The sequence below is a fragment of the Xenopus laevis genome, chromosome 5S (assembly GCF_017654675.1).
Source record: "Xenopus laevis strain J_2021 chromosome 5S, Xenopus_laevis_v10.1, whole genome shotgun sequence".
NCBI lineage: Eukaryota > Metazoa > Chordata > Amphibia > Anura > Pipidae > Xenopus > Xenopus laevis.
The window spans coordinates 17,213,091-17,226,971 of record NC_054380.1 but is presented as its reverse complement, the minus strand read 5'-3'; the positions used below and the strand labels follow the sequence as shown (position 1 = coordinate 17,226,971).

The 13,881-nt window shown below is 39.3% G+C and overlaps 1 protein-coding gene across 2 annotated transcripts in view; it reads left to right on the top strand.

Moving 5' to 3' along the window:
• The window catches only part of atf3.S (activating transcription factor 3 S homeolog), a 47,047-nt gene that overhangs the window by 22,678 nt on the left and 10,488 nt on the right, over positions 1-13,881 (top strand). The window contains exon 1 of one of the 2 annotated variants that reach the window (XM_018265004.2): positions 12,705-13,542. The exons of the other annotated variant lie outside the window; for it this stretch is intronic. The gene's annotated coding sequence lies outside the window, so the exon portion shown is untranslated. Of the gene's footprint in view, positions 1-12,704; positions 13,543-13,881 lie in introns of those variants that run through there. 2 annotated transcript variants of the gene reach the window in all.

Here is a 13,881-nt window from a genome sequence, read left to right as displayed (position 1 = left end):
ACTATACTGATCTCTCTTGACTAAATTAACATCATTAAAATTTTTGGAAGGGGTTGTTCACCTTCAAATTAACAGTATGATTAATCAGTATGATTTAGAGTGATATTCTGAGACAATTTGCAACTGGTTTTCATTTTATATTATTTGTGGGGTTTGGGTTATTTAGCTTTTTATTCAGCAGCTCTCCAGTTTGCAATTTCACCAATCAGGTCGCCAAGGTCCAAAATACCCCAGCAACCATGCATTGATTTGAAGATTTTGAAGATCCTGGCATATGAATAGGAGAGGCCTGAATAGAAAGATGAGTAATACAAAGTAGCAATTACAATAATGGTGTAACCTTACAGGGCATTTGTTTGTAGATGGGGTCAGTGACCCCCATTTGAAAGCTGGAAAAAGTCAGAAGAGAAAGGCAAATAATTAAAAAAAAACTATAAAAAAATAAATAATGAAGACAATTGAAAGGTTGCTTAGAATTGGCCATTCTATAACATACTAAAAGTTCCCTTTTGATTGGAACATTGCATGTTATGTTTTCCTTCCTGTCGTTATTTAAATAGTGGAATACAAGTTCCATCTCGTACTTTGTCAAGTTCAAGGGAATGTTGCTTTATCAGCATGAAACACACATGTAACATGATATATCTAAACTTGTACTGCTGCAGGAAACAAACAAATTGTCAGCTCTGGTGTCCTTGTCTCTTTTGCCTACAGTTAGTGGAAGAGTGTGCTGAGGGGAGAGAAGTCGTTACAGCAGGATGTATTTCCTTTTCTAATCCAGATATTACGTGCCAATAAGCCCCAAGGTGACTGTGCCTGCATTTTTTCAATAGAAACTTATTTTTTCTGCATTAAGCCGCATTCTGGTGCTGGAATGTGGCAACTTTGTTGAAGAATAAACATCACTCTCATGAAGGCCACGTGAGAATGCTGGTAGTCATGGCACCACTTACCTTGATTTTAGGCGGAAGTTTTACACGTAGGAAAAAAACAATTCATGAACACAGACTGTATATTACGCATAAGAGAGGAAACCTTTTTCTTCAAATCACTTAACAAACAATCTTGAAGGTACAAGAAAAATAACTGAAAACTCAATATTTTATCATGAATGCCAAATCCTTCCTGCAGGCGTTAAAAATATACTCAGAGCTTAAAAAGAAAGTGTATATGACACTGTAACAATGTTCAACATCACCTTGGATAGAATTTGCAATAGCCTGGAAAATAAATCCTTATAAATGGAGCTCAGTGATGTCATTGATTAGAACCGCCATGATGTCACTAACAGCGCATTTGTCATTGAAACTTGTTATAGTATATATTATTAAAAAGGCATTGTTCCCCTTTAAATGACATTTTGTATGATGTAGAGAGTGATATTCTGAGACAATTTGCAATTGGTTTTCATTTTTTATTATTTGTGGTTTTGAGTTATTTAGCTTTTAATTCAGCAGTTTGCAATTTCGGCAATCCCGGTTGCTAGAGTCCATATTACTCTAGCTACCATGCAATGATTTGAATAAGAGATTGAAATATGAATAGGAGAGGCCTAAATAGAAAGATGAGTAATAAAAAAGTAACAATAATTATAAATGTGTAGCGAATACAATTAACATATTGAATCCCTATTGGTGAATAAATACTATAAGAATCTGTGGTGTCCAATTATATAAATTACTGTATATTAAGCAACTCCAAAATGCATTAAGGACTTAAACCCCCAGATGCTTAGACTTAACTAAACATACATGGACAATGGAACGAAAAGTACTAATACTGTTCAGTATCTAAATATGGAGATCTATTATTTGTGAATAGTGTGCCACGATATAAATCACACATAAAATTCGGAGTTTACACTTTCAACTACCGTCTTATATTGTATATAATCTGAGTTTATCGTATATGGGAACAGAGGTTTCCTAATTTCTCCATGAACCACAGCACATTAGACGGATTTATCATACAACGTCGGACTCCCGTCCGGCAAACCCTTTGCTGCGCGTGCATGCATGCACGTCAACGCATATTCTCGCATGCATGTAAGTGCGCACACGCACTGCTTTTTTGCCGCAAAGAAATCCAGGGTGCGGATCTGGGCAGGCGGGCCCACTAGAGCCGGGGGCCCACCGGCTTTTTTTCTGAAAATTGCAAAAATGCGGTAGCGTTAATTTTGCAAGCAGAGCGTGTTGCGCTAACGTTGGCTAATTTGCATACAGCGGGAAGTTAAAGTTGAATGGACGTATATGTTGTAGCAAATACATTACATTACACAAGCCCAGAGAAGCTTAATAAAAGAAAATAGAGTTGTTGTATTGCCCTACTCATAAGCCCAGTGTATAGTTTATGTGCCATATGTTATGAAATGTAGGGGGGAAGCGGGTTCGCCCCAAAAAAAATGTTATGCTCTTTCGTAGCCTATCACCCTGGAAAAAGGAAAAGACTCCGGCGTTTTTTGGGACTTAGAAAAATTTTCAACTAAATTTTGAGGAAGTCCTATCTACTCTTGCATTTTGCCTGGTCTGAGGTGACGAAGGCAAGTCTGGTGCAAGAGGTAACGTTCATTAAAATCCGCATCTTAGTGAATTTGCGCAGTTACGTCCCATAGCCAGAACACAACTTCTCCTGGCGATTGAGTGCGAATGTACACCAGCGTCAGTCTCTTTCGCTAGCGAAGTTACGCCTGCGCCAGTTAGTAAATTGGCGAAGTACCGAAATGATGTCACTTTGCCCTTTAGTAAATTTGCCCCTAAGAATTTGGGGTTGGTGTTGTTTAATATAATAAATGTGTAGCCTTACAGAGCATTTATTTTTAGATGGGGTCAGTAGTGACCCCTATTTAAAAGCTGGAAAGAATCAATAGAAGGAGACTAATAATTTAAAAAACTATAAATAAAAAAAATGAAGGCCAATTGAAATATAATGCGGAAACCTCTAAATGTCCGATACACCACACCATCCAATAAGATCAGCGCAGCTCATGCTGACGTCTATAACATCTTGGCAACTTTTACATGGTAAGTTTGGTGCTAATCATAGGTTTCCTCCAGGTACTCTGGCTTCTTCCCACACCCCAAAAACCTACAGGCTGATGAATTGACTCCTAAAAAAACTGTCCATAGTCTGAGTGAATGTGAATGCCCAACCAAGTTTTTGCGTTGTTTTCACTAAACACATTTTGAATTTTTAGAGCTTTTAAGAAATATAGGAAAACCGTGAATGCTCTGCACAAGCGCTGATACTGCATATTTTTAACACTTTAATTGTTGTTTTTTTTTGTTAAGATAAAGATGCTGGAATTATGTCAGGAAAAATCATAGTGGAATAACTCACAATTATTGCACATTATAAACTACGTATATAAAATAACTTTTGAACACATTTTCTAGAGATGGACGGGAACACTTTTTTATGCACCTCTACCATATTCTTCCCTTTCTAGACCTCCGTGCTACACTGGTGTAAATGTAAACAATAGAAAACCTGAGTGCGAAGCAACTGTAGGATCACATTTCTTCCATCGCCATTATTAGCAGGATGCGGGGTTGTTTGTTTTTTAAGAGGAGGCAAATGGATCATCATATCTCCCAGAACACACACTTCTCTGTATAAGCAGGAAACTGAATCTTCATTATATTGCATTCTCCAGTGCCACTAATTTAGTGAATATTCATTAGATGACGTGCATAGGGCAAACCTACAAGTAGAAGTCAGGTGCGGAGTTCATTGGCCCTGCAGGGTAGATATAATCATTGCACGATATGACTCAGCTCTTGCCAAATACTTCTAAACTGGAATGAACTTTTCTTACTTAAAAAGCACAAACACAGGCTACACTTCTTGGCTATATTGTTAGATTCTCCAAAGCAGCCTTAGGGGACTGAGTCAGGGAAAGCCTAATTATCCAGACAAATAGCATGCAAATTAATTATAAATACCCTTGAGAGAATCCAGCACTAAAATGAACGTGGAACGTTATCTGAAAATAATTCAGCATTAGGTTTCTTCTCCCATAGCCTGCAGTCAGCCAGTGCACCTGTACATCTAAATATTTAAGTAATGCTGGAATTTCCAAATGTACCGCAGCCAACGTTCCCTCTAAGCTGTGCACTTGTGCCACAGACACACATATTTTGAGGCCAGAGCACACACTAAATTGTTGTGCGCACAAGGAATTTTGTTTTAAAAATTGCGCACAAAAGATTTTTTTTGCACACAGGGGCAAGAGGGAATTAGAGGGAATATTGACTGCAGCTTTGGTTTCTTGACCTCTTGGCTATTTATAACTTTTGGAGGCTTTTTTTTTTTTGTAACTTATATTTTATTGATTTTCACAATAAAGAAAATATTGTACATTTTGTGTCTTTGCATTATTCATACCATAGTGTCATTTAAGTTCAACTTGCAAGAATAAAAGATAAGAAGAAGAAATTAAGCAAGATACCAGCAAAATAAACAGGGAAATACACGGAATGGAAAACCAATCAATGGACAGATATGGTATTTGCACTTGTACACAGCTAACTTGTCTGTGATGAACTCAACCCTGCTATTTACTTTTCACTTGAGTGTTTTAAGACGTTAAGGTTAAAGTTGTCATGTAGTAGTTCCAGTTATCCCATATGGCATTATGCTTTTGTATTGTATTAGTTATTCAGGAAGTCATTTCCTCAAATTTTTTGTTTCTTTCCAACCTGGATACAATTTATTGGATTGTGGGCACTGCTGTGGATTTCTGCTTAGAAGTAATTGCTAGTCGAGCTGCTGTGGCTATTTGTTTAACCCACTTTTGTGCCAGGTTATTGAGTTTTGGTATCGGTAGTGCCAGGAGCAGGTGGGGAATTTCTATAGTTAAGGACACTTTAACTACTGTCTTAACTCTATTAAGTTTATCACTTCTGCCCAAAAGTTTGAAAAAAAAAACCCCCAAAAGTTTGAGTTTTGGACAAGCCCATAGAATAAAATATAATGTACCTTTATGTTTGGCCGTTTTACTGTGGTGAAGGGTAGGTGGATCTGGGGCAGGGCTTGGAGCCGAGCTGGGATGGATTGGCACCAGGGGGCCCAGAAAATGTTGTCCTATGGGGTCCCATGATTTTTGATGGCAGCCCTGTGAGAGCACAAACCCCACCCAAGCTTATCTTCATATATTGAAGAATAGAAGAGAAAGAGAGAGAGATGAGGGTAAAAAGTGTCTGGTCTGTGGCTAAGCAAATGCTTTGAAATGTCATGAATGGAAAACAGATATTTATCATAGATTTCCTTTAGGTACGCTGGCAGGTGAATTGGCTCCTAATAAAACTGCCCATAGAGTGAATGTGAATGCCCAACCTGCTGACCCGCAACCCGACTATGCCAGTACCTTGACCCACTACCCTCACCTGCAATTGGTTTAGTTACCTCCCAAACTGTGTCCCATGAAACTGTAAGTGACATCACCAATGACCAGAAGTGAAGTCACTCTGGAGGGGGATCAGTTGGGTAAGGGGGAAAATACATTTACCAATTACCATCAGAGGTGGGAGAGGTACCTGACCGATGCAGGACTCTAGTGATAGGAAACTAGGGTTGCCACCTCACCACTTTAAAAGTGAACACATATGGAATCCACAGCCTGAATGGCAATTCATTTAGGTGCACGGTGCGTGGCTGCACATAAATCAGATCAGTCTGCAGCATGCATCTAAATGAATTGCTAATTAGCCATGCAGGCTGTGGATTCCATATCTGTTCAGTTTTAAAGGGGTGAGGTGTCAACCCTATAGGAAACTCAGATTGTAAACTCCACTGGGGCGGGGACTGACGTGAATTATGTATAATCGCTGTAATGTGCTTTGACATTTGTCGGTGCTATAGAAATACCATGTAATAATAATAAAAATAATAATAGAGAACTGTCATTGTCATTTTCAGTAAATAAATGTACTGTGAATTCACATTAAATATTAAGCAAAATATCTTTTTAAACTAAAATAATATTATTTTTTCCTAAACTTTCTTTTCATAGATAATTCTTTAGACATTGTCAGAAAAACAATAATGGTGATTTTTTTATTATATGAGTTTGATATCTTACACTGATTACAAAGGAACAATGGCCCAGATTCTCATAGCAAATGCCCTAATTTCTATTCCATTTCTATTCCACTTCCCATTCTGCTCGAGTTCTACCTGATACATTTCCATTCCAGAATTTTCTACTTTATGCTTCTCTCTCCCACCTATTCTGCTTGGCCTTCACTTACAGTACAGTGACACCTTAAAGGAGAACTAAACCCTAAAAATGAATGTGACTAAAACTGCCATATTTTATATACTGAACTTATTGCACTAGCCTAAAGTTTCAGCTTGTCAATAGCAGCAATGATCCAGGACTTCAAACTTGTCGCTTACTGAGCTTAGTGATTAATTACTAATCAGCCTTATATTGTGACATTCCTATTCTATGTGTACTGGATATTGTGAGTGGGTCCCTAAGCTCAGTAAGTGACAGCAGCACAGAGCATGTTCAGTGAATCAGCAGAAAAGAAGATGGGGAGCTACTGGGGCATCTTTGGAGACACAGATCTTTACTGCTAAAGGACTGTGGTTGCCTTGGGCTGGTACAGAAGTACAAAACATAATGTACAACATTTCTAGCCTTTGTCTTCAGTTAGACTTTATTTCTCCTTTAACTTCCCTACTACCTGTTTTTCTCCACCTCCATCCCCAGCACATCAGCTGCTATGAATTCTCAACCTAATGCTCCACTCCCCTTCCTGTTTTGCTCCCCTTCAGTCTACTGTAAATTGACTCCTCTGATTTCCCAACTTTCTGTTTCACTCTGCTCCACCTTTACCTATGAGACATTTACAGTAAACCAACTCCCCTGAATTGTATACTTTCTGTTTCCCTGCACTGCCCATATTGCTTCGCCTCCATTTACAGCACATTCACCCCTGCCCCAAATTCCCTGTTACTTGCCTACCCCTTCTACTACACCTCCATCCATAGCATATCTGCTACCCTAAATTCCATACTCTCCTCTCTCCTGCCCTTTCTGCTCTCCTTCCAGCTACTGTAAATTGACTCCAGGACACGTCCAGCTTGCTGTTTCCCTGCACTGTCCATTCTGCTGTACTTCTGTCTACATTCTGTATCTCTGACTCCCTAAATTCTCGGCTTTCTCTTCCACTTTCATTCTTTCTCTTTGGCAGTTACAATAAACACAATACTTTCATATATCTAAAGTTACTGTTAATATTGTAAATAATAATTGTAAAGCATTAAGTGCCCCTATAGGATTAATGGGAAATGTAGCATAGGTATAGGACCTGTTATCCAGCATGGTTGGGACCTGGGGTTTTCCAGATGTAGGATCTTTCTGTAACTTTAATCTCCATACTTTAAATCCACTAAAAACATTAAAACATTACATAATCCCAATAGGATTGCTTTGTCTCCAATTAAAGATCAATTATATCTTAGTAGGGATTGAATACATAGTACTATTCCATTATTACAAACAAAAATGGAAATCATTTTTAAAAATGTGAATTATTTGTCTACAAGGGAGTCTATGGGAGATGGTCTTCCTGTAATTTGGAGCTTTCTGGATTATGGGTTTCCAGATAACGGATCCTATATTTGTACCAGATACAATATTTGCTCAGGTCTAGTAACCCATAGCAACCAATCATTCTGCTACTTTCTTCATTCAAACTAAAATAGATCAGTAAATGTTAGCAACTTATGGATGCTATGGTTGCCACCTTACATCCTACATACTGTACCTATTGCCATCTCTTAAACAAGTAAGAATATAAAAAAAAAGCCCTGGAACAGGTGAGAGAGTGTTCTATGTGCAAGAGAGAGCAAGGAATGTGTAATATGAGCAAAAGGCATGAGCACAAAATATCCCCAGGCATCTTCAACCAACCGTGGTCAGTTACTTTCTAACTCAGTAACACAATTGCCTTTACACTGCTTTTAGGTGCTTTGTTAAGGCTGTGTAATATTATCATTAAAGATACACACAAGTTTATTTATTTTTTGTTTACAACTGGTGGAAATTTTAGAATTTTTATCCAATTTCAATTTGCAAATTGCAGTTGATTTGTTTTTGCGTTCAACAGCATGTGAAAGAGCCGATATCTGTATGTAGAAGAATATATATATATATATATGTTCTACTTTAAAGAAAAACAAATGATTGATTGCTGTAGGTTTCTGCTCTGGTTGCTGATATCCCATGAATTACAGGAAACCATTTCAATAGATCTGATAACTTCCTTTCAAGGTCATATGAGAAAAGAAGACTTTTCCCTTTCGTTTCACTCCAGTGTTTTTCCTGACTAGAGAAACAGAACTTTCGTTTAAGGCAGAGTAGGTGGTTCTTCGTGGTGTGGACAGTGATTTTGGGGGATGCACTGCCGGATGTTGTTGTGACGGCTGATTCTGTTTATTCCTTTAAGAGGGGCTTGAATGATTTCAGAATATTCAAGGTTATTGTGATATATATATATATTCCGAGGGATGCCAGCACTCATGAAAAAAGAAATGAATATGCCTGGGTGCGCGATCAGTGCATAAGTCGTACAAAATCACAATCGCAGGTCTTAGAAAAATAAAAAAAATTATTTATTGAAGAACTATGGACTGACGTTTCGGCTCTTCTAGAGCCTTTCTCAAAGGCCTTTCTCAAAGCCGAAACGTCAGTGTATGTGTGTGTGTGTGTGTGTAAGTGTATAGATAGGTCATATGAATATAGTACAGTATCTAGCAACTGTAGGTAACAATATGCTAACAAACCCTAGCAAATATTCAATATGCCCTACCTTCAAGCCAGCCCTTCATTACTCACTATTCAATAAAAATCTGGTTGTTAGGGAGGGTCAATGACCCTAGAAAACAAATAGGAGTTTCAATTATAAATGGGGGGGGGGTAGACTTCTAGTACTGTATTTAAAAAAAGGAGAAGGAAAGGAGAAGGAAAGGCATATTTAATTGGGGTGACAAAAGTGATTATATATACTTACCTGACACCCTGAGCTGGTGCTCCAATCAGCAGAAAACTGCACCAGTTCGGGGATTCTTCCAGCAAGCCCCACGGAGCAATCTGCTTCCTTCTTCTTTCTTCAAATTTCCCGGTGAAGATGCATGCGCAGTAGAACGAAATAGCAGACTTCTTTGTTAAAGTTCAGCTTTTCGTATTACTGCGCATTGTTCCTTGGCTAAAGTGGGCTGGACATGTACTGTAATGTTATAGTTTAAGCACATGCTATAAATGGGGTTTACACGGTTTATATGGTCAAGGTCCTGCTGATATCTCCTTCCAGACATTATGTGGATGGACAGTCTTCATTTAGGGTCATCACCTGCTCTCTGCCGACAGATAAACCAATAACAAGTGTTTCAGGGGTTTTTTGTTGGGGCCCCTTCTACAGAAAAAAAAAAATACATTTATCACGCTCATGTTCTCTTCTGAGCATGATGTGTGATTTTCCTAAAAATGGATAACACTGTATTTGTATAAAATTGTATATATTTATCCATTAATATAGAGAGATGGGAGACTCATGTACAAGGTGCAACTCTCCTCTCCCTACTTTGTTTCAATTTGGTTTATAATATTTATTATAGTCAACAAAATGACTACATGGGCAGCTGTGTAAAATCAACAAATGTACACAACTGAACTTGTGTCTGGAATATTTAATATAGAATCTCGTTCCTTTCTTACCCCCACCCCCGCCAGGCAAATCTTGGTTTAGAATTACTTTAATCACACATTCTTTATTTTATTTATTTTCTGCCAAATTTTCACTCTCTGGATAAAAACGCTCCTTTGTAAATTTAGAATTTTAACATTTTTTTCCTTGTAAAAAAGTATTTTAAAGGCCACGATAACATTAAGCAAATAAAAGGGGAAACTAGCAGCATTTAACAATTGAACCATTTCATTTTCAGATCAATTTTTTTTAAACAGTGTTTTCTGGATTTTGCGGGGGGAATTCAGCTGCTTCTATGAGTTACCACTGAATTTTTCAGAACAGCTGGTTTGGTCCCTCTCATTTTCTGGGTGAGGAAATTGCAGAATAAATCTGAAAATCTCAAGAAAGTTCTCCTAAATTTATTTGGTATCAAAGGGGCAATATAATTACAAATAAGGCTGTATTTTGCTTGATTACAATGTTCAGCTATTTTTTTTTAAAAAAATGTACATTTGAATTTAACTTATGGTTTAACCTTAAGTTTAATTTTAGGTTAAAATGTATTTTATGGCTATGGTTAAAGCACCTTCCTTTCTCAAAGCAGCAGTTTTGTCACACTTTATGGCTAAGATTTTAGCCATCTTTATAGCAAAGCATTCAGACTACAATGGTCAGAAATCCTGCACCATCCTTTGTTAAATGTTAAGACCCAATAGGATTGTTTATCCACGAATATGGATTTATATACCATGAAGTGCAAGCAAATCAGTCAAAGCTGTTTCAACAGGACTCTAGGAAATTATACAACAAAATGTAGAAAACATTCAGAAAATGAGATTGACTTAGTAACAAAAAACTGCCCTGTCAGTAAAAAAAAATAATACATTTAAAAGAGAATAAATTTTGATATGACAAAATACATTAGTGATTTTTAAATATTTGAAAATATTTTTTCTGCTCTCTTAATTCTTAGTAAATGTTCTAGCAAAAATCAAGAGAATACAATTTTTATGAAGATTCACAAAGAAAAGGTAAATATATATGTATTAAAGCCCATTGGCCAACAAATATACAGTTCTCTCTTTGCTCCGTAAATAAGTAAAAAATATACAATGAAAGAGGCTTTCCTGTTAGATTGTGGATCCGGCTGGCACAATAATATAAGTTGATATTTTAACTAGAATGATAAGCTTTTTCCCTGTGAGTATAGAAGACGAGGGTACAGGGGTTAATAACAGCAGGGGGGAGTGTAATGCAAACTCTGTGACATTTTATAATGAAAGATTTCAGAGGATCATCGCATTCTCTCTACATTCTGTTTTTAGTGTCAGGGCACCGGTTATTTTTGGATTATCCCTGGCCGTGCTTTCAGTGGTTATTTAAATTATGGGTGTTTGATTCAGGACCCTCTGAGTACGTCTCCTAGGACAGGATGCTGGGAGTTGTAGTGCAACAGTTACATTAAAATGTCTAATACTGGAGGAAAACATTTGCTATTGTCAATATCACATGACATGACGTATAAAGTCACATTTGAAGAATAATGACCCTTTTTTTTTAAAGGTCACAGCTGTTTGTATAGAACAAGCCAGAAGTGAATATTGCCAAGGCTTGACATGGTGCACTAAAACTACTTCTCCTATTATTCTGCCATTTGTAGTTCAGCATCTTGATTCAGCCACAGGTTGCTCATGTAGAGGCTGGGAAGTTTAATTTATTAGTATCAACAGGAGGGAGTTAGCCTGGGCATCCTTAAATATGTCTCAAATATTATAGTCCCTTTAGTGCTGCATAAAGAAAAGTAATCTGGTTAAATCGCCTTAATTTCTCTCACAAAGCAGCAGTCCTGCCCTGCTTTATGGCAGCTGAGATTCTAGCTATCTGTATAACAGAGCATTCTGTCCGAGTGGCTGCACAGATCCTATCTGATCCCCATTATAAGCAGCAGTCCTGTCCTGCTTTATGGCAGCTGAGGTTCTAGCTATCTGTATAACAGAGCATTCTATCCCAGTGGCTGCACAGATCCTATCTGATCTTAATTGGAAGCAGCAGTCCTGCCCTGCTTTATGGTTGAGATTATAGCTATCTGTATAACAGAGTATTTGTCCCAGTGGCTGCACAGATCCTATCTGATCCCAACAAATTTATGCCAGGGTACTATCAACCTACTTCTCTGTCCCGTTGGCCATAAGGGACTGTACCAGTAAGAGCCTGGAGGAGAGTATACCATTTTTAAACTGTGTGAGACTCCCTGCGAAGCTGTTTGATAATGCCTGGCTGTCACTGCAGGGTAATTTATATGAGGGTGTGCTTAAGGTGTTAAGTATTTATTACATATGTGAGACTGTGTGTATATTATTTTGTCTGTGATTCGGTATCACCTCTGGTGTATAAGATGCAAGGAAACTATCTGGAGAGAGAATGAGTCAATAGACCTTACAGTAAACAAAATCTTAAGGGAAATAAGTTGTAGGAAGATTAATGAGATCCAAAAGCAAAGTGTGAAAGAGAAAAATATTGGATAAACTTGGATTTCTCTTGGACTCGTTCTTCTACGTTCTCTTTGTAAATAATGTAAATATTGTCTTATTGCGATGTCATTATTTTGTTTTGTAAAACTTTTTAAATTTTAATAAAAATACCTATCTGATCCCCATTGTAAGCAGCGGTCCTGTCCTGCTTTATGGCTGAGATTCTAGCTATCTGTATAACAGAGCATTCTGTCCCAGTGACTGCACAGATCCTATCTGATCCCCATTGTAAGCAGCGGTCCTGTCCTGCTTTATGGCTGAGATTCTAGCTATCTGTATAACAGAGCATTCTGTCCCAGTGGCTGCACAGATCCTATCTGATCCCCATTGGAAGCAGCAGTCCTGTCCTGCTTTATGGCAGCTGAGATTCTAGCTATCTGTATAACAATTCTGTCCCAGTGGCACTAATTTGAAAGCATAACAAGACAAACATCTCAGTAGAAGTGTTTTACTTTCTAATTGGATACAAACAGAATTTTTTTTTTTACATATTCTGTGACAGAAAAGGGGCTCAACAGTCTTTAAAAAAGTCTTTTGAACGTGTAAGAATGAAAATGAAGGGCGGGAAGAGAAATCTTTGGGCGGTGAGTACAGGAGAGGGAACCAGGGAACTGTCAGTGTGTGAGGCAGAACAAGCAGCCGCCGCAGGTCTCACACACAACAGGGCGAGGATGGGGCCGAGACTGGGGAAATGATAACACAATGATCAGTCGCAGAGATTCCAGTGCGAGGCTGAAGGGAGGAAGGTGACCGAAGCGCACGGTGCCTGTGGGATCCCTCCGCCTGCTGCTGCCGCCCTGTGTTTGTTGTGCGCGCCTCCAGGCAGCGGCTGACAGGGAATTGCTGGGGTAACAGCGGATGAAAACAACAAAACAGGCACTCGTTTCCTCCTCTCTCCCTGAGCCCCGGGGCTGGACTAATAAGCTCCTCCTCCTGCCGCCGTCACATGCCAGCTGGCTGCAGTCATTGTCACCGCCTGGGCAGCATTGGCTCATCCGCATGCCATGCACGAGTTAATACTGACCCTCTTATGGACACAGGCTTCCCCCTCCTCCTCCTCCCAGCGTGGCTCCTCCCCGCACTTCCCCGGTCCCCCCACTGCTTGCATCACCGCTAGCGGCCGAGCTCTCTCTCAGTTATTAATAGAATGACGTCAGGTAGGGACACATTCCTGAGCTCTCCGCGCCTATATAAAGGGGTGATGCAACTGCACTGCCAGAGCCACTCTCAGTCAGCGCGGGGGAGGCACACGGGCAGCTGAGCAGCACAGACACCGGTAGCAGCGCTTCTCTCTCACTTCCCACCGACGCAACACGGTAAGGACTGCTGGGGGCGTAGAGCCACGAACTGCACAACTTTCCTGATTCTTTCCTTCCCGGGGACACTCACTCCTGTGTCGGCGGCAGCAGTTCCCCTCTCATTGTGTAACCGGCCCGCTCACAACTCCAGGGAAACTTTGCTGCTGCTGCGCTGATTGGTTCTTCTGGGGGATTTGCCTCGCTCTCTGCTTGGCCTGATAACTTGCCCTTTAGTATTACCCACAGCCCCCCGAGTGGCTCCCAAGGGCCCAGTGTCTTCCCACCGCTCCCCGAGTGACTTAAACTTTATTCTATATAATAATAGACTATTACTGACTGGCACTTGCGCCTTTCCTC